We start from the raw sequence: 21,424 nt of genomic DNA, 5'->3' as shown, positions 1-21,424 counted from the left end.
CACATATTTTATATATATATATATATATAATGTACTGTATTCTTAGAATAAAGTAAGCTAGAGAAAAGAATTTTTTTTTGTTTTGAAATGAAAATATTAAAGTCAGGAGGAGAAAATATATTTATAGTACCGTACTATATTTATCAAAAACTCATTTATAAGTGGACTCATGTAGTTCAAATATATGTTGTTTGAGGCCCAACTGTACTGTATTGCTTAAAAATGCTAACCATTATCTCAGCTTTCAGTGAGTCATAATCTTTTTGCTGGTGGAGTCTTGCCTGGATGTTGATGGCTGCTGCCTGATCAGCATGATGGTTACTAAAGGTTGAGGCGGCTGTAGCAGTTTCTTAAAATAAGACAACAATGTGAAGTTTGCCACATTGATTTTTCCGTTACTTCCACAAATGATTCCTCTGTAGCATGTGATGCTGTTTGATAGTATTTTACCCATAGTAGAACTTCTTTCTTTCTTTTTTTTTTGTTTTCTTTTGGTAGAACTTCTTTCTAAATTGGAGTCAGTTCTCTCAAACCCTGCAGCTGCTTTATCAACTAAATTTATGTAATATTCTAAAGCCTTTGTTGTCATTTCAACAATCTTCACAGCATCTTTGGGAGTAGATTCCATCCCAAGAAACTACTTTCTTTGCTCATCCATAAAAAGCAAGTTTTATCATGAGATTGTAATAGTTGACTCACATCCTTGGGCTCCACTTCTAATTTTCTTACTATTTCCATTCCATCTGAAGTTACTTCCTCCTGAAGTCCTCCTGAAGTTACTTCCTACTGAAGCCTTGAACTTACAAAGTCATGTGTGAGAATTGGAATCAGTGTCTTCCAAACTCTTGCTACTGTTGCTATTTTGACCTCTTCCATGAATCCCAAATATGCTTAATGGAATCTAGAATGGTGAATCCTTTCCAGGAAATTTTCAGTTTATTTTGCCCAGATTCATCAGAGGAATCATTTCCTATAGCAGCTGTAGCATTATGAAATGTGTTTGGTTTTCTTTTCTTTTTTTTTTTTTTTAATTTATTTTGAAAGAGAGAGAGATTGAGAACACACAAGTGGGGGAGGGGCAGAGAGAGAGAGAGAGGGAGAGAGAGAGAAAGCAAATCCCAGGCAGGCTCTGCATAATCAGCACAGAGTCTGATGCCTGCCGGGCTCCAACTCACAAACCTTGAGATTGTGACCTGAGTCAGACACCTAACTGACTGAGGGACTGAGCCACCTAGGTGCTCCTGAAATGTGTTTCTTTTTCTTTTTAATTTTTTTTTTTTTAATTTCTGAGAGAGAGACAGCATGAGCAAGGGAGGGTCAGAGAGAGAGAGGGAGGTACAGAATCTGAAGAGGCTCCAGGCTCTGAGCTAGCTGTCAGCACAGAGCCTGACGTGGGGCTTGAACCCACGAACTGTGAGATCATGACCTGAGCCGAAGTCGGATGCTTAACCGACTGAGCCACCCAGGCGCCCCTAAAATGGGTTTCTTAAGTAATAAGATTTGAAAGTAAAAATTAACTGGCCTAACTTCAATATTGTTTCTCAGGGACCAGAGAAGCCCTAGGAGAGGGAGAGAGAAGAGGGAAAAGCTGGTTGATGGGGCAGTTAGAACGTATACAACATTCATCAGTTCATTTCTCCATCTTACATGGTGCAGTTTGTGGCATCTCCAGATAATTAGTAACATCACAGATCACCATAACAGTTATAATAATAATGAAAAGTTTGCCATATTGCAAGAATTTCCAAAATGAGAGATGAGAAGTGAGGAAATGCTGTTGGAAAATGGTGCCAATAGACTTAATCAATGCAGGGTTGTCATAAACCTTCACTTTGTAAAAAATGCAATATCTGTGAAGCACACTAATTTATGCACAGTATTGATTTGCTGGATTTTTTTATTGACAAAATGTTTATCTTTTGTTTCTGAAGCCTTTTTGTTTTTGTTATTATGAGCGAAATATAAATAACACCCATTTACCCATCTCCCATCTATAACAATTATTAACATTTTGTAAAATTTGCTACATTTATTTTTTTCTGATTTATTTTAATGCAAATACAGACATGCTATTTCACCTCTGTTTTTCCCAAAATAAGTCTTATATAATCTTAGTGACATTGTTATATTTAACAAAATTAATAATAATTTTCTACTATCATCTCGGTGCCTGGCTGGCTCAGGTGGAAGAGCATGTCACTTTTTTTTTAAATCTTTATTTATTTTTGAAAGAGAAAGAGACAGAGTGTGAGCAGAGGAAGGGCAGAGAGAGGGAGACACAGAATCTGAAGTGGGCTCCAGGCTCTGAGCTGTCGGCAAAAAGCCTGACATAGGGACTTGAACTCACAAACAGTGAGATTAGGACCTGAGCTGAAGTTGGACACTTAACCGGCTGAGCCACCCAGGTGGCCCTGAGCATGTGACTCCTGATCTCGTGGTTGTGAGTCTGAGCTCCATGTTGGGTGTAGAGATTACTAAAAAAATTGATAAACTTAAAATAATTTGCTACTATCGTCTAGTAGAAATCCTTATTAAAATTTCCTTTTATCTTTTATATCTAGTTTGTTCAAATCAAGTTTCAATCAAGTATCATTACTGTATTTAAGTCATAACTCTTAATTCTCCTTCAGAGTCAGAATTTGAATAGGATACTGTTTTTCTATGCTTTTATTTCTTCAGAAAGAAAAACTTGTAACAATTAGAACTTTCCAATAGTACAAGCTGCTGGAGGAATTAGTGGGCTCTTTCTTTTTTTTTTTTTTTTAATATTTTATTCATTTTTAGGAGAGAGAGAGAGAGACAGCGTGAGCAGGGGAGGGTCAGAGAGAGAGGGAGACACAGACTCTGAAACAGGCTCCAGGCTCTGAACTGGCAGTCAGCACAGTAGTGGGCTCTTTCTTAGTGGGTTTGTTTTCTTTCTTGGTAGGCTGAGCTGACTCTTGCTCTGTAGTGTATATCCATTGGCCACTCTTCTTCATATTATTTGACTACCTTGTGGCATTTGATAATGTTCATCATTTCCACTTTTGGCTTATGTGACATACTTTCTCTTGGTTTTATTTTTACCTCTGTTGTTTGCATTTTGTCCTGTATATGTTGGTGTTCCCTTGGTCTCTCATCTGATTTCACTTGAGGACATCAAGAAGGAGACTGGGCTGTGGCACATAATACCAACTCAGTAAATATTACCTATTACTCATATTCTCTACTTTGAGAAACTCTTTAGAATGTTTGGGAGTGCTAATGACTTTCAAGTCTGTATCTCTAGGCTAGTCCTCTCTACTGACTCCAGTGTGGTGTCTATAGCTGCTTCCTAAATATTGTCACATGGTATTCTTTTTTTTTTTTAAATGTTTTATTTGTTTCTAGGAGAGAGAGAGAGAGAGAGAGAGGGAGTCACAGACTGAAACAGTTTTCAGGCTCTGAGCTGGCAGTCAGCACAGAGCCCGACGCGGGGCTCGAACCCACGAACGGCAAGATCATGACCTAAGCGAAAGTCGGACGCTTAACCGTCTAAGCCACCCAGGCGCCCCAACACTTGGTATTCTTTTAGGCAGCTTAAACTCTGTAAGATCAGAAGAGAATTTTAATCAGTTCACAAATATTTTCCTTTTGGTGAATGCCTATTCATTCCCCAAATCACCCAAACTTGAAACATGGGAAGGATTCTAATTAAACTTGGAGTTATCCTAAGTACCACTCATACCTCCTACTTCCATTTGCTCTTCTTCTTTTTTTTTTTTTTTTATATTTTTATTTATTTCTAGGACAGAGAGAGAGACAGCGTGAGCAGGGGAGGGTCAGAGAGAGAGGGAGACACAGACTCTGAAATAGGCTCCAGGCTCTGAGCTGGCAGTCAGCACAGAGCCTGACGCGGGGCTCGAACCCACGAACCGCGAGATCATGACCTAAGCGAAAGTCGGACGCTCAACCAACTAAGCCACCCAGGCGCCTCACATTTGCTCTTCTTTTAAAAGTCACTTATCACTTATTCTTTCCTAATTCTCTGTCCTTTCCTAATTCTCTGTCCTTACTGCTAGTGCTTTAATTAAGTCCTTATTTCTAATATATCATTAGCAATGATCACACTGTATTGTACTCATTGAATTACATGTGTCTTTCCAAGGGAATACTAAGCTCCTGGAGGGGTTGAATCATGTTTTATTTGGTATTTGATATCCTTATCTAAGAGAGGAAGTAGTATAATGATTAAGAGTATAAACTCTGGATTTGAATTGTGGCTCTACAGCTTCTTGGCTGTAGGAGCTTGGACCAGTTAACTAATTCTTTCATGTCTTTGTTTCCACATTTAAAAAACAAGAATAATAATAGTGTCTATTCTATCAGGCATTATGAATGTTAAATATAAAGCACTTGGAGGACTGTTTGGATTATAGTAACTAATTAAATTTTATTATAATACCTTGTACCTGGTTACCCAATTAACATTGGAGTAAGTTAACAGAGGGGATTCCTGAATTGATTGAAAGATTGGACTAGTTAATCTAAATGCCTTTACAACTTAAGTTTCTGTTTTATGTCATGACATAAGGCCTGTTAGATTATAGTTAAAAGAGCAGATAAGATGTTTATCCAAAAGAGATAATACAGTTTAAAGAACTAGCTTTTGATCTGTCTGACACCAATACATGCCATTGTGTAATTCATGCCTAATTAAATAGGGGATGCCAGTTTCTATGTTAGATTGCTTTTGGTTTGAATGGAAACTGCAACTCATTATTTCACAGTAGAATGGCAAGTTCAGCAGTATTGCTTTTATTTTTAATTGGGCAGTCATCCTGAAATATGTCTGTATTTGCTATGTTGGTTCTTAGGATAGTAGCTGAGCAGATTTGTTGTGTAGATTTGCCATGTGGTTGGTCTTAATGCACTTGTCGGTATTCATGTTCTTGAAAATGGCCAGTTTTCTGGGTTACATCTTAACCATAACAAATCCTTGTTTTGTTTTGACTTTCAAAGTTTTTATGATAATAGAAAGAAAGCAATATATGATTAGGATAGTATTTGCCTTTTTTTCTACTCTTTATACCCAGATTATAAAAGTCCACTGAAATCTCAGCAAACCTTTTTACTCACTTTGTGGAACTTCATTACCAACTTTGTACACACATGATTCTATGTTTGGATAAATACTGAAAATTTTTGGTTCCTGGCTGACACTGACCCTGCTATGTCCTGCCTGCTACCTGATGGTTGATAACTAGTCAGTACAATGCAGGATTTTATTTGCATCTCTGCTACTGTGAAGTTTCCTCTACTTTGTTCCTGTTAAATGAGAGGATAAGAATAAATACTGTATATCAGAATGGAAGAGAAATATGATTATGAGTTGGCCTGTCTTCCCTATCAGTTTGCAGCTTGGCATCCATTTTTTAGATAGTCTATTTAAACCAATGGTAATTTTTATGTCTGTGAAATGTGATTAAATGACTAAAAGCTTTTGTTCTAGAGTTTGGTGGAGCTATCATATACTCCTTAGCCTCTGTTGACAAGGTAGGGTGGGGAATAATAGTAGCTTTCTACCTAGCTTAATATGCAAATAATTTTTCATAGAAATTTAGTAGTTTTTCTGGAAGGGACATATCATGGTGGGAAGTGTTTCAGTTTGGAACTACTGAATTTGAATCCCAAGTCTGTCACTAGTTGTTTGAGTTTGATCAAGTCTTTTAATCTTAGTGTCTTATTTCATCCTCTTTAAATTGGAGATAATACCTTATTTGCAGAGTTGTCATAAATACTAGAGATAACGTATGCTAAACACTTGGTAGGAGTGCCTGGGTGGCTTAGTCGGTTAAGCGTCCAGCTTCAGCTCAGGTCATGATCTTGCCACCCACCGTTGGTGAGTTCAGGCCCCTGTTGGGCTTTGTGTTGACAGCTTTGAACCTAGAGCCTGCTTCAGATTCTGTGTCTCCCTCTCCTTTCTGCCCCTTCCCTGCTTATGTTCTCTCTTTCTCTCTCTCTCAAAAAATAAGTAAACAGGGGCAGCTGGGTGGCTCAGTGGGATGAGCATCTGACTCTTGATCTCTGCTCAGATCATGATCTCACGTTTCATGAATTCGAGCCCCACTTCAGGCTCTGCACTGATGGCTCAGAGCCTGCTTGGGATTCTGTCTCTCCTCTCTGCCCCTCACCTGCCTGTGCTCCCTCTCTCAGAAAAAATAAACTTTAAAAACAAACAAACAAACAAACAAACGAAAAACAAAACAGGGGGCACCTGAGTGGCTCAGTCAGTAGAATATTGGAGTCAGTTGAGCTCAGGTCATAATCTCATGATTCATGGGTTTGAGCCCCACATCAGGCTCTATGCAGATAGCTCAGAGTCTGGACCCTACTTCAGACTCTGTGTGTCTTCCTCTCTCTGCCCTCCCTTGCTTACACTCTGTATCTCAAAAATAAACATTAAAAAAAATTAAAAACAAAATGAAACAAAAATAAATGCCACTTGGTAGAACACATGGTCCATGGTAAATGGTAGCTGCAGTTATTATTTCCAGAGACATTTCAGATGAAAGTATGATCTAACTGCGAGTCCTAGAAAAGTTTCCTTGATCCTATGGAAAATCATTTGTGGAGTTCCTACTTTGAAGGATAATATATATAACATTGGATATAGAGTATTTAGTTCACTGGCTCATTTATTGATAGCTTTTCAGATTACTTTCCCCAAAGCTTTAATTGTACCTTCTGTGTGAAAAATAAATCAATCCCAATATAAGTGAAAATTAGCCTTTGAAAAGCAATACTTGTCTATGTAAAAAAGCAAAAAGTTTGAACTTCTGAGTTTGTAAGTGTTGAAATTGAGAATAAATTTACTAAAAAATGATTTGAGTCCTTGTTAGCAACATAATTTTGGCATTTTTGAAAGATTGCTAAAGGCTATTTCCTAGTTTAAAGTACCAAACTGATGTAGCTTTTCTAACATATTATTTCTCAACAAGGGCACTATTGGCATTTAGGGCAGGACAATTCTTTGTTGTGCACTGTTCTGTGCCTTGTGGACATTTAGCTTTCCTGGCCCCTGCCCACTGAAATGCCAGTAGTGCCCACCCACCTCACACCCTCACCACTGTGACAGTAACTCCTCCCTGACAAGGACCTTCTTCCCCATGAATTTTCACATGTCCCTAAATGAGAACAACTGGGACTCCAGCTGAAATATTTTTAGTGAAGCAGATCATACTCTCACCAGTTTTCATTTAAGAATTCCATGTTTAGGGCTCAGTTGGTTGAGCTTAGGGCTCAGTTGGTGGCTCAGTTGGTTGAGCATCTGACTCTTGATTTCGGCTCAGGTCATGATCTCAGGTTCATGAGATTGAGCCCTGTGTTGGGGTCCATGCTGATAACGCAGGACCTGCTTAGGATTTCCTTCTCCCTCTCTCTCTGCCCCTCCCCTGTTTGCATGCACGCTTTCTCTCCCTCTAAAAAAAAAAAATTTAAAAACACTTTAGAAAATAAAAATTTACTATAAAAGGAAATCTTTGTGTTACAGAATTTCACTAGCACTTAAATATAGAAGAGTTATTCAAATGAATTAATATAATAGCAATTTTTAATCTATTAACAGTATTTAGGAAAATCCTAAGATGCCATTTAAGGCATTAAAACTATACATTTATAATAAAGAGTAAATTTATTTCATTAATATTTCCATACTAAAATTGTTTTCAAAGAAGTGAACTTCATTGTTAACATTTCCTTTTTATTTTTTAATGTTTAGTTATTTTTGAGAGAGAGAGAGAGAGAGAGAGAGAGAGCGCGAGCGAGCAGGGGAGGGGCAGAGAGAGAGGGAAACAGGATCCAAAGCAGGCTCTGCACTGAAAGCATAGAGTGGGATGCGGGGCTCAAACCCATGAAATGTGAGATCATGACCTGAGCTGAAGTTGGAGGCTTAACCAGCTGAGCCACTCAGGAGCCCCTATTAACATTTCCAACACAAATATTCATCTCCTGACCCAGATGGACACCAATTTTGCATTTTTTTTCTAGATAAAAGATTTCAAACATGTACCAGTTTTCACACCATAACGTGGTAGGTTGGGCATCCCAGCTGTGCCATCTTTAGAAGTAATGTGAGGCTGTCACATTGCCAGTATAGTGTTTCTGGGTGAGAACTCAAGGCAAACTGTCTTTGGGAGGGTAAAGGAGTACATTAGTCCCTTGTTAGTGACATTGATAATATATTTTTTTTCTCCATTGTCCCAGACAAACAAGGTACCATCCTTTCTAAATGTGTAGACTTTGTAGTTTTCCCCCACATTCCTTTGGAAACAATGTACTTTCTGTAAAATGTGGTGGTCCATTTACCATGTGCAGTTTTTCTGATCCCCAGACTGTCAGGAGCAGCATGAATGGTGCGGTCTTGTCCCAGGAAAATTAATTCTTTTTTTTAAATGTTTATTTTTGAAAGAGAGAGAGTGTGAGCATGAGAGAGCGTGTACATGAGTTGGGGAGGGTTCGACTCACTAACTGTGAGATCATGACCTGAGCCAAAGTTGGATGCTCAACTGACTAAGATACCCAGGTGCACTGAAAGTTAATTATTCTTTTTTTTTTTTTAACATTTATTTATTTTTGAGAGAGAGTGTGAGTGAGGAAGGGACAGAGAGAAAGGGAGAGAGGGACAATCCCAAGCAGGCTCCACATTGCCAGCATAGAGCCCAAAGTGGGGCTCAAATCCACAGACCATGAGATCATGACCTGAGCTGCAGTCAAGAGTCCAATGTTCAATGGGCTAAGCCACACGGCACCCCTCAGGTAGTCTCTTTAAAGTGAAACCTGCATTTTTTCAATCATTGAATCTTTCTAGTAAATGTGAGAGTAATTGTGGTTGTCTCTGTTCCCCAAAATAGAATACTTTCAGGGGTGTTATTAGTATAAAAAAAAGATAATAGTCCATAAAACTAAGGGAGGTAATTGAGAGGCTGAAAATGTAAAATCTCACACATTTCAAATAACTTGTTTTTTTTAATTTTAAAATTAATTAATCATTTTCAGGGGCACTGGGTGGCTCAGTCAGTTGAGCATCTGACTTTGGCTCAGGTCATAATCACACAGTTTGCAAGTTCAAGCACCATGTTAGGCTCTATGCTGACAGCTCAGAGCCTTGAGCCTGCGTCGGATTTTGTGTCTCCCTCTCTCTCTGTCCCTCCCCTGCTCTGTCTCTCTCTCAAAAATAAAATAAACATTAAAAATTTTTCTTAATAATTTTCAGACTTAAAAAAATAGGGTGTGGCTTTAGAGTCTATTCATTCGTGCTTTTGTTGCCTTTCATGGCTAATTAAAATTTGTCAGATTAAATTGAAAGTCATTTGTAGCTTGGTTGATTTCATTTAAAATGTGGTCATTTAGGGGGCACCTGGATGGCTCACACAGGTGTCTGAGTTTTGGTTTCTTATCAGGTCATGATCTCACAGTTCATGAGTTCAAGCCCTGCATTGGGCTCTGTGTTAACACTGCAGAGCCTGCTTGGGATTCTCTCTCTCTGTCTCTCTCTGCTGCTCACTTGCTCTCTCTTTGTCTCTCTCAAAATAAATAAAACTTTATTATTTTTTTTAAATGTTATTTGTTTTTGAGAGAGAGAGAAAGAGAGAGAGAGAATGCAACCAGGAGACGGGAAGAGAGAAAGGGAGACACAGAATCTGTAGCTGACTCCAGGCTCTAGGCTCTGAGCTATTAGCCCAGAGCCCAATGCAGGGCTCAAACTCACGAACCACAAGATCATGACCTGAGGTATAGTTGGATGCTCAAGACTGAGCCACCCAGGTGCCCCAATAAATAAAACTTTAAAAAATATTTAAAAAATAATAGAAAATAAAATCTGGTCATTTAGTATGCAGGCCAAGAGAACATAAGGCATGTTTTAGAAGTTACCCCATGTTCAGCACTTCTCCATAATGGATTAATAAAGTTCTTACTCGCGTAAGGGGACTGTACTTTTTACCATTCATCTCAACTGTCTAGTAATTAATGTTACTTTAGCATGTGATATGAGCTGTACAACTCAATACCAGTGTTTCTCATGAGTGCTTTTATATTTTAAGTTTGTGAACATGAATAAGCTACACTATTCAAAAATTCTCTTAGTGCTTTTAAGATTTTAGTTTAAGATATAATAAATACTCCCTGAACCAAAAACTGTAGTGGAACTGTTGCAGAATAAAAGTTTGAGGATCTGGAGACTTGGGTTGCACATTGGGGTGCTATTTGCTTACCAAATTGCTTTCAGTTTTCTTAAAAAAATTTTTTTAATGTTTTATTTATTTTTGAGAGAGAGATAGAGACAGCATGAGCAGGGGAGGGTCAGAGAGAGAGGGAGTCACAGAATCCGAAGACAGGCTCCAGGCTCTGAGCTGGCTTTCAGCACGAACTGCGAGATCATAACCTGAGCTGAAGTCGGACGCTTAGCCAACTGAGCCACCCAGGCGCCCCGCTTTCAGTTTTCTTGAGAGTAAGCATACTACATAGCTGTTGTATTGGCAATAGACTTTTAAAAATTCTTTACTTTTAAAAGAAATTGAATATAGACTAGAGTATAATACCACAATATTAGCTAACAAAAGATAACAAAATTAACAAATATATAATTTTATTTTCCCTTAAGTTTATTTTTATTTATTATTATTATTATTATTATTTTTAATGTTTTATTTTATTTCCAGGAGAGAGAGAGACAGCGTGAGCAGGGGAGGGTCAGAGAGAGAGGGAGTCACAGACTGAAACAGGCTCCAGGCTCTGAGCTGGCAGTCAGCACAGAGCCCGACGCGGGGCTCGAACCCACGAACCGCGAGATCATGACCTAAGCGAAAGTCGGACGCTTAACCGACTAAGCCACCCAGGCGCCCCTATTTATTATTTTTTAAAAATGTTTATTTTTGAGAGAGAGGGGTGGGAGAGGCAGAGAGAGAGGGAGACACAGAGTCCAAAGCATGCTTCAGGCTCCAAACTGTCAGTACAGAGTCTGACATGGGGCTCGAACCCATGAACCGCAAAATCATGACCTGAGCAGAAGTCAGTTGCTTAACTGATTGAGTCACCCACCCAGTCTCTTTAAAAAATAAATTTATTTATTTTTCAATGTTTTATTTATTTTTGGAAGAGAACACAAGCGGGTGAGGTGCAAAGAAAGAAGGGGACCAGAGGTTCAGGAGTGGGCTCCATGCTGACAGCAGCCAGCCCAATGTTGGGCTTGTTCTCAGGAATGCAAGATCATGACCTGTGCCAAAGTCAGTCTCGGACTGAGCCACCCAGGCGCCCCCTCTTAAGTTGATTTTTTTAATAAAAGGAAACAAAACTTTGTTGCTATAGTTGAAGTCTCCTTTGTTTCTCTTCCATATCTCATTGTCTTCTTTCCCACCAAGGCAATTACTATAAATTTAGTGTCTGTCTTTCTCATTCATGCATTCAGACATTTAGTATAAGTATCTATCCTTAAATAATGATTATAATAGGGGTGGCTGGCTGGCTCAGTTGGGTATGCGTCTCACTCTTGATTTCAGCTCAGGTCGTGATCTCGTGGTTTGTGAGTTTGAACACCTCCTGTCCAAGCTCTGTGCTGATAGCTCAGAGCCTCCTTGGGATTCTCTCTCTCCCTCTTTCTACCCCTCTCCCACTCATGCTTGCTCTCTCTCAAAATNCACCCTGGGGCTGTTGTAAGGATTAAATAAAGTTAATACATATAAAATATTATAATATAAATACAATTTTTATTTCCATTTTACAGATGGGGAGCTAGAGATATAGAAAGATTTTAAAATGACTCGGCCAGGTTCTGGGGCACTGGGTGGCTCAGTTGGTTAAGCGTCTAACATGATCTCATGGTTCATGAGTTTAAGCCCTGCATTGGGCTCTCTGCTATCAGCACAGATACTGCTTGGGATCCTCATCTCCTCCTCTCTCNAGGTTGAAGCCCCTATAAGTTACGGAGCAAGGATTTGAACCTGATTGGCTATGGAGGCTATACCTTTAGTCAGTATGCTATCTTGCTGTCTATAATAGGTATTATTTTATGTTTCAAAAGATACATTTTTTATTAAAATAATATCATAGGATTAGACCTGCATTCTTTTTGTGGGGGGTAACTTTTTAAATTTTTTCATAAGTTCAAGTATAATTAACATACAGTGTTACATTGGTTTCAAGTGTACAATCTAATAATGAGTCAACAATTGTATACATTTCTCAGTGCTCATCAAGATAACTCTTCATCCCCTTTATTTCACCCATCCCTCGCACACGTTTCCCCTCTGGCAACCACCAGTTTGTTCCCTGGATTTAAAAGTCTGTTGTTTTGGGTCACTTGTGGTAGTTTAGTTGTTTAAGTATCTGACTTGATTTTGGCCTAGGTCTTGATCTCCCTGAATTGGGGCTCTGTGCCAGGTGTGGAGCCTGCTTAAGATTCTTCCTCTCCTTCCTCTGCCTCTCTCCCCTCTAAAAAAAAGTCTGTTGTTTTGTCTCTTTTTTTCCTTTGTTTTTTCTTTTGTTTCTTAATTTCATATATGAATGAAATCATCTGGTATTTGTCTTCTGATTATTTCACTTAGCATTGTATCCTCTAGATCTATCCATGTTGTTACAAATAGCAAGATTTCTTACTTTTTTATCCTGAGTAATATTCCATGTATGACACACACCACCTCTTTTTTATCTATTCATGTAATGATGGACATTTGGGTTGATTCCACAATTTGGCTGTTATAAATAATGCTTCAATAAACATGGGGGTACATGTATCTTTTTGAATTAGTGTCTTCATATTCTTTGGGTAAATACCCAGTAGCAAAATTACTAGATCATATGATAATTCTAATTTTAATTTTTTAAGGAACCTCCATGCTGTTTTCCACAGTGGCTGCATCAGTTTGCATTCTTACCAGCAGTGCACAAGGGTCCCTTTTTCTCCACATCCTCCCCAGCGCTTGTTTCTTGTGTTTTGATTTTAGGCATTCTGACAGGTGTGAGGTGATATCTCACTGTGGTTTTGATTTGTATTTCCCTGATGATGAGTGATGTTGAGCATCTTTTCATGTGTTTGTTGACCATCTGTATGTCTTTGGAAAACTATTTATCCAGATCCTCTGTCCATTTAAAAAATTTTGTTAATGTTTGTTTGTTTTTGAGAGGGTGGGGGGAGGGAAGGGCAGAAAGAGGGAGACAGAGAATTCAAAAGGGGCTCCGTGCTATGAGCACAGAGTCCAGTGCAGGGCTTAAACCCATGAACCAAGAGACCATGACCTAAAATCAAGAGTTGGCCACTTAATCTATTGAGCCACCCAAGTGCCCCTCTTTGTTCCTTTTTTTTTTTTTTAAGTTTATTTGAGAGACAGAGAGAGAGGGAGAGAATGAATGAATGAGTGGGGTAGGGGCGGAGAGAGAGGGGGAGAGAATTCCAAGCAGGCTCCATGCTGTCAGCACAGAGACCGATGTGGGGCTTGAACCCACGAACTATGAGATCATGACATGAGCTGAGATCAAGAGTCGGACACTTAACTGACTCAGTCACCGAGGAACTCATCCATTTTTAAAAACATTTATTTAGTTTTTGAGAGAGCGTGCACCTGAGTAGGGTAGGAACAGAGAGAGAGGGGGACAGATGATCCAAAGTGGGCTCTGTGCTAACAGCAGACAGCCCAAAGTAGGACTTGTGCTTCCAGACTGCGAGATCATGACCTGGGCCAAAGTCGGATGCTTAACTTATGAACTTAACTGACTGAGCTACCCAGGTGCCCCACCTCTCCATATATTTTTAATTGGATTATTTATTTTCTTGGATTTGAGTTGTATAAGTTCTTTATGTATTTTGGATATTTAACCCCTAATCAGATACATCATTTGTAAATATCTTCTCCCATTTAGTAGGTTACTTTTTGTTTTGTTGTCAGTTTCTCTCACTGTCCAAAAGGTTTTTATTTTGACGTAGTCTCAGTAGTTTAATTTTGCTTTGTTTTCTCTTGCCTCAAAAGACCTATCTAGAAAAATGTTTCTACGGCTCATGTGAAAAAAATTAATGCCTATGTTTTTTTCTAGGAATTTTGTGATTTTAGGCCCCATATTTAGGTCTTTAATCTATTTTGAGTTTGTTTTTGTGTATAGAATAAGAAGTGTTCTGGTGTCATTCTTTTGCATGTTGCTGTCCAGTTTTACCAACCCTATTTGTAGAAGAGATTATCTTTTTCCTATTGTATATTCTTGCCTCTTTTGATGTAGATTAATTGACCATAAAATCATGGGTTTATTTCTGAATTCTTTATTCTGTTCTGTTGATTTGTGTGTCTATTTTGTGCCTGTCCTAAACTATTTTTATTACTACAGCTTTGTAGTATATCTTGAAATCTGGGATCATTGTACCTCTAGCTTTGTTGTTCTTTTTCAAGATTACTTTGGCTATTCAGGGTCTTTTACGGTTCCATACAAATTTTAGGATTATTTGTTTTAGTTCTGTGAAAAATGTTTGTATTTTGATAGGAAGTGCATAAAATCTGTAGATTGCTTTCGGTAATATGGACATTTTAACAGTATTCTTCCAGTCTGTGATCATGGTGTATTTTTCTATTTATATTGTCTTCATTTTCTTTTATCAATATTTTGTGATTTTCAGAATACAGATTTTTCAGCTCTTTGGTTAGGTTTGTTACTAGATATTTTATTCTTTTTGATGTAATTGTAAATGGGATTGTTTTCTTAATTTCTCTTTTTGCTACTTCATTTTTAGTGTATAGAAATGCAACAGATTTCTATATATTAACTTTGTATCCTGCAACTTCATTGAATTAATTTACCAGTACTATTAGTTGGTGGAGTCTTGAGGGTTTTCTTTATATAGTATCATGTCATCTGCAAATATTTAAAAAATTTTACTTCTTCCTTACCAATTTTGATGCCTTTTATTTCAAAATTTTCTTGTCTGATTGCTATGGTTAGGACTTCTAGTACTGTGTTAAATAAAAGTATTGAGAATGGATCTCCTTTTCTTGTTCCTGATCTTAGAGGAAAAGCTCTCAGTTTGTCATCATTGAGTACGATGTTAGCTTTGGGTTTTTCATATATGGCCATTATTATGTTGAGGTATATTCCCTCTAACGCTGCTCCTCCTCCTCTTCCTATTTCTCCTTCTCCTCCCCCTCCCCCTTTTTGGGGGAATGTCTTTATCTGTGTAATCTGGTCTCATAGATGAATTTGGAAGCTTTCTTTCCTCTTTGATTTTTTAGAATAGTTTGATAGAATTTTTTAAATGTTTGATAGAATTCACCTATGAAGCCATCTGGTCCTGAACTTTGGTTTTTTTGGAAGTTTTTTGATTACTGATTCAATTTCATTGCAAGTAATCTGTTTAAATTTTCTTATATCTTTCTGATTCAATTTGGTACGTTATATGTTTCTAAGAATTTATCCATTTCTTGTAGCTGTCCAATTTGTTGGCATATCATTTTTCGTAATCTCTTATAATCCTTTGTATTTCTTGGTGTTGGTTTTTATTTCTCCTTCATTTCTGATTTTATGTATTTGACTCCTCTCTCTTCTTTTTTTTTAATGCATCTGGCTAAAGGCTTATTACTTTTGTTGATCTGTTCAGAGAACCAGCTCCTGGTTTCATTGATCTGGTTTTTTTTCTTCTTTTTTTTTTTTTAGTTTCCTTCTACTAGCTTCAGGCTTTGTTACTCTTTTTCTAGCTCCTTTAGATGTAAAGTTAGGTTGTTTATTTGAGATTCTTTTTGTTTCTTGAGGTAGGCCTGCATTGTTATAATCTTCCCTTTTAGAATAGTTTTTGCTTCATCCCAAAGATTTTGGACAGTTGTGTTTTCTTTTTCATTTGTCTCCATGTATTTATAAATTTCTTCTTTGGTTTCTTGGTTGACCCATTTATTGTTTACTAGCAAGTTATTTAGCTTCTGTGTATTTGTGTTCTTTCCAGATTTTGTCTTGTGTTGATTTCTAGTTTCATATTATTATCCTCAGAAAATATACATGATATGATTTCAGTCTTTTTCAATTTGTTGAGATTTGTTTGGTGGCCTAACATGTTCTGGAGAATATTCCATATGCACTTGGAAAGAATGTGTATTCCACTGTTTGGGGATGTTCTGAATATATCTGTTAGATCTACTTCATCTACTGAGTCATTCAAAGCTACTGTTTCCTTTTTGATTTTCTGTCTGATCTGTTTATCAATGTAAGTTGGGTATCAAAGTCCTCTATGATGGGGGCACCTGGGTGGCTCAGTCGGTTGAACGTCCGACTTCAACTCAGGTCATGATCTAGTGGTTTGTGGGTTCAAGCCCCAGTTTGTGGGTTGGAGCCCCACGTTGGACTCTGTGCTGACAGCTAGCTCAGAACCTGGAGCCTGTCTTCGGATTCTGTGTGCTGACAGCTAGCTCAGAACCTGGAGCCTGTCTTCGGATTCTGTGTCTCCCTCTGTCTCTGACCCTCCCACTCATGCTCTGTCTCTCTCTGTCTCAAAAATAAATAAACTATAAAAAATTTTTTTAAAGCCCCCTACTATTATTGTATTATTGTCAGTTTTTATGTCTGTTAATAACTACTTTATGTATTATAGTTGTTACATTCTCTTGTTGAATTGTCTCCTTTATCATTATGTAGTGTCCTCCTTTGTTTCTTTTTATCATCGTTTTTTAAAATTTTTTAAAAATGTTTTATTCATTTCTGTGTGTGTGTGTGAGAGAGAGAGTGAGAGAGAAAGAGAGAAAGAGAGAGAGAGCATGAGCAGGGGAGGGTCAGAGAAAGAGGGAGACACAGAATCTGAAGCAGGCTCCAGGCTCTGAGCTAGCTGAGAGCACAGAGCCCAATGCGGGGCTCGAACTCACTAACTGAGATCATGACCTGAGCCGAAGTCGGATGCTCAACTGACTGAGCCACCCAGGCGCCCCCATATTTCTTTGTTTTAAGGTCTGTTATGTCCATATACGTATTGCTACCCCAGGTTTCTTTTCACTTCCATTTTTTTATAACTTAATATTTTTTTGATTTAAATTTTCATGATACCACTTAACTACAACTTACTTCTTTCCCCCCAGCCCCCACTTAGTACTGCTTTTGAAATACATCTACATTGCTAGATAGAGTTCATTCATTGTAAGTGCTATATATTTCATTGAAAAATATTCTACAGTTTCTTATTGTTCCTACAGATAAACTTTGGGTTGTTTTCTGTCCCCCTTGCCCCCCACTTATTACAAACAATGTTAAAATGAAATGAATATTCTTGTTCACATCTCCTGTCCTTCTCTGCAGGAGTTTGTATAAGCATATACCTTTTATTTTTTTAACTTTCTTCAAAAAATTTATGTATTTATTTTAGAGAGAGAGAGAGAGAATGAGCCAAGGGAGGGGCAGAGAGAGAGAGAGGGAGACAGAGGATCCAAAGTGGGCTCTGTGCTGACTGCAGAGAGCCCAATATGAGGCTCAAACTCACAAACCATGAGATCATGACCTGAGCAATAATCAGATAGATACTTAACCAACTGAGCCACCCAGACACCCAAGCATATACCTTTTAAATAAATACTTTCCCCCTCTCTTAAAAAGTGCCATGAGCCAAGATACAAAGTTATTTGTTTTTCAGAATAAAAATATCAAACATTTCAGCCCAGGGGCACCTGGGTGGCTCATTTGGTTGAGCAATCAGCTCTTGATCTCAGCTCAGGTCTTGATCTCAGGATCATGAGTTCAAGCCCAGGGTTGGGCTACATGCTGGGTGTGGAACCTACTTTAGAAAAAAAGAAAAAGTTCAGCCTATTGTGCTATTATGAAACTTATAACAACTCCAACCAAACCAGTTCAGTTGCTGTTAGGTATTCCTTACCTCCTCTCAGACCTGTTGAACTACAGTGAGCAATTCTGTCTTCCAACTCTTATTATACAGAATAGAATCTGCTACCCTCCAGAAAAATTGAGGGCATTGTGGAAGTTAACAGTGTATTTCATTCAAAATGAAATATATCTAAAAAATTAAAAGTCAGTAGACAGTAAGCCAATCAGATTGTTCAGTAATTTCATAGGCAGCTATGTTTTATGTAGTTTTAACTTCAGTATCTTGTATTTTCTTTTTCCTTAAAAAATATTTTTAATGTTTATTTTTACTTTTGAGAGAGAGAGAGAGAAAGAGCACAAAGGGGAGGGCAGAGAGACAGGGAGACAGAAGCAGGCTCTAGGTTCTGAACTGTCATTATGGAGCCTGACTTGGGGCTTGAACCTACACACTGAGAGATCATGACCAGAGCTGAAGTTGGAAGCTTCCCACTGAGCAACCCAGGTGCCCCATTGTATTTTATTTTTCTAAAGTCAAGTTTATTTTTTCCTTTCTTTTCTATCTCTGTCCAAATTACAGTGACCATTGTCTTTCTCTGCACTCAAGTACTGGTCCTCTTTTCTAAAGTTCATTTTTTTTTTTAATTTGAGAGAGAGAGAGCACATGCGCGCAACCAAGAGTGTGTGAGCAAGTGCAAGTGGGGCAGGGGCAGAGACTGAGGGAGACACAGAATCCACAGCAGGAAGGCTCTGAGCTGTTGCGCTCAGCCTAGAGCCCGACGCAGGGCTCGAACCCACAAACTGCAAGATCATGACCTGAGCCAAAGTTGGATGCTTAACCAGCTGAACCACCCAGGAGCCCCTAAAGCTCATTAAAAAACTTTTTTTTTTTTTAAATTTATTTGAGAGAGAGAGAGTGTATGAACAGGGGGAGGGCAGAGACAGAGGAGAGAGAATCCTAAGCTGGCTCCTCACTGTCAGCTCAGATCCCAAGAACTCTTAAGATTATGACCTGCACTGAAATCAAGAGTGCCTACTGAGCCACGTAGGCGCCCTGGTTCTCTTTTCTATTTAGATGACTGGCTTAACTCTTACAACTCTGCAACGGAAAAATACTGAGCTAAATAATATGAAATGGAAAAAGCTTGAGCTTTGGTGCTGTATGGACCTTGGTTCCAATTCTGGTTCTGCTAGCTCTGTATCCTTACAGAAGTTACTTGACCTTCTTAGCCTACATTTCTTTTTCTGTGAAGTGGGAATCATACCTACCTTGGTGTTATGTGTTAAGGATTAAGTGAGGAAATTCTTGTCAAATTCCTGCTGTTTTTTTTTTTTTCAAGTTATTAACATACCCTTTCTCTGAGTAGAAGATCTTTAACTCTTAATGGACATAATCACTGTGGAGCTTGGTAAAATTTCCAGGACTTACTCCAGGAGACTCTGATTTAGTAGGTCAAGGTTGAGATACAATAATCTGGGTTTTAAACAAGCTTCTTGGGTAATTCTAAAGCAGATGATCAGCAGACAGACTTTTAGAAATGTACTACTTTTGGTTCCTTGGTTCTAAGTTTAGCTTTGCTAGTAAATGCCTTATAGCTTTGGCAAATCATTTCCACATTCTGAGAGTTATGTTTTCTCACATATAAAATGAGTGGCTGAACTTTATGGTCTCTACTGGCTATAAAATCCTAAATTTTTGATCTTATGATCTGTAGCCACTTTTTGGCAAGGTACAGTAGAGGTACTTAAATATTTTATTCTTTGAGAACTTGTATTATTCTTCCTTCTTTGAAGACTTTGGTAAAATTGGCTTAAAGCAAAGATAATTTATTTTAAAGATACAAGGATATCTCATGGAATCTTAAGTCAGGATGCAATGAGGCTCAGGTATTGAAGACTATAGCATATTGGGAAATGTAAGAAGTTCTGTCTCTGTCTTTTTTTCTTTGTAGATTGGGCTCAATCTCTTGGCTTTTTCTGCCTTCCAGGCTATGTGGTAAAAAATGGCCATGGCTGTCAGCTCCTAAGTTTACATGGCTTTCATCTTTTATTATTATTATTTTTAAGATTTTATTTTTAAAGACTCTCTACACCCAGCATGGGGCTTACACTCATGACCCTGAAATTAAGAGTCCCATGCTCTACTGATTGAGCCAGCCGGGTACTCCTACATGGCTTCCATTTAAGAAAGCAGCCAAACTGAGGCTGGGATATCTTAATTCCAATTCCAAATTTCCAGGAAAGGAACTGTGATTGGTCCATATTGAGCAGTGTGCCACTGACTTTGGCTAGGGGTAGAGTCAGGGTCATATTGTAAGAGTGACCCTGGGAGCTCTGCCCCTGTTCTCCATGGTTGGAGGTGGTATAGATAGCCTGGGTTAGGTATTCATCACATTTAAGAAAGCATTTTACTAATTGAAATGTCGTAATGTTATATTCTGCAAATGACCCTTGTAATCTATTCTCATGGAAAAAAAGAAGTAGAAAGGGATAGGCTAAAAGAAAAAAATGGGTTTGTATTTTTATTCTTTTTTTTTTTTAAGTTTATTTATTGTGAGAACGAGCACATGAATGGGGTGAGAGGCATAGATAGAGAGGGAGAGAGAATCCCAAGCAGGCTCCACACTGTCAGCACAGAGCCCAACATGGGGTTTGAACTCATGAACAATGAGGTCATGACCTGAGCTGAAATCAGGAGTAAGATGTTAACTGACTGAGGCAGGCAGGCATCCCTCATTTTTATTCTTAGTCATGTACCAGATGGGGTAGAGCCTTCTGTAGTCACTTCTGCTAGACTACTGTTTAGTCAATAATGAATTTTTAAGTTGCTTTTGGATATGGTTTTCTTCTTTTAAAATTATATAATTTTATGGTATAAAATTTTTGTCATTGTTTTATATATTTGGACTTAATACTTCTTTAAATGAAGAGAAAATTATGTGATGCAGGCTATGAAGGGGGATGGTATGAACATAGGCTTTTGAATCAGAAAATCTTGCATTTTAATTATATCTCTGCTGTTTAATGACAGTACGATCATTTGACCTCTTTATGAAAATAACAATAATTCTTTTTCATACATTTTTTAAATGCTTATTTATTTTTGAGAGAGAGAAAGGAGTCAGAGTGCAAGCGGGGGAGGGGCAGTGAGAGGGAGACAGAATCTGAAGCAGGCTCCTGGCTCTGGACTGTCAGCACAGAGCCCGATGCAGGGCTCAAACTCACAAACTGAGATTATGACCTGAACTGAAGTCGTACGCTTAACCTTCTGAGTCACCCTAGTGCCCCAATAACATAATAATTCTTATATCATGAATTATTATTTAAATGTTTATTTTTGAGAGAGAGAGGACATGAGTGGGTAAGGGGCAGAGAGAGACAGAGAATCCCAAGCAGAGTCTGGGTTGTCAGCACAGAACCTGATGCAGGCTTGAACTCATGAACCACAAGATCATGACTGAACTGAAATGAAGAGTTGGATACTTAGCTGATTAAGTCACCCAGGTGCTTCTGTCATGGATTATTTGAGAATGAAATGATGACGTATATAGAGCTTTTATACTATGATTCCTAGATTGGATGCTTAATGAATGGATATTCATTCATTCATGAATGAATGATGGATATTATTGTTGTTATTTTG

At 38.2% G+C, this 21,424-nt stretch overlaps 1 protein-coding gene across 1 annotated transcript in view; it reads left to right on the top strand.

Moving 5' to 3' along the window:
- The window catches only part of TESK2 (testis associated actin remodelling kinase 2), a 145,562-nt gene that overhangs the window by 15,725 nt on the left and 108,413 nt on the right, over positions 1-21,424 (top strand). The window lies entirely within an intron of this gene.

The sequence above is a fragment of the Crocuta crocuta genome, unplaced genomic scaffold (genome assembly GCF_008692635.1).
Source record: "Crocuta crocuta isolate KB4526 unplaced genomic scaffold, BGI_CrCroc_1.0 scaffold367, whole genome shotgun sequence".
NCBI classification, from domain to species: Eukaryota; Metazoa; Chordata; class Mammalia; order Carnivora; family Hyaenidae; genus Crocuta; species Crocuta crocuta.
This window is presented reverse-complemented; position numbering and strand designations above follow the sequence as displayed.